Here is a 334-nt window from a genome sequence, read left to right on the forward strand (position 1 = left end):
GTCTTAGGAATTATCAATCTTATTTCCCAGCAAATAGTGATAAAAATTGATTAATAAACCGACTCTTACAGAACGAGTGACAATTCCAGTGGAGATTTCATAACGAACGAAAACGGTGTCTTTGGTGTGAATTTCTGACATACGAAAATAAAAGCTGTGGTTTAAAGAACAGACAAACATTACGAAGAACGAAGATACGAAAAATGTAAAGTTGAATATGTGATACTTCCTATTTTATAATCTCTAGTGTCATACCTGGTATGGCCTAATATCGTGAGGCACAAGTACATTCACTCATTGTAAAAGATAAATAAAACGTATATATTACTAAGCG

General features: G+C 32.9%; 1 long non-coding RNA gene across 1 annotated transcript in view; it reads left to right on the forward strand.

Moving 5' to 3' along the window:
- Positions 1 to 334, forward strand: part of LOC119581603 — a 17,621-nt gene extending 17,287 nt beyond the window's left edge. The window contains exon 2 of the long non-coding RNA XR_005229577.1: positions 72 to 334. This is a non-coding gene — a long non-coding RNA (uncharacterized LOC119581603). The remainder of the gene's footprint in view (positions 1 to 71) is intronic.

This window comes from Penaeus monodon, chromosome 15 (assembly GCF_015228065.2).
Source record: "Penaeus monodon isolate SGIC_2016 chromosome 15, NSTDA_Pmon_1, whole genome shotgun sequence".
Taxonomy (NCBI): domain Eukaryota; kingdom Metazoa; phylum Arthropoda; class Malacostraca; order Decapoda; family Penaeidae; genus Penaeus; species Penaeus monodon.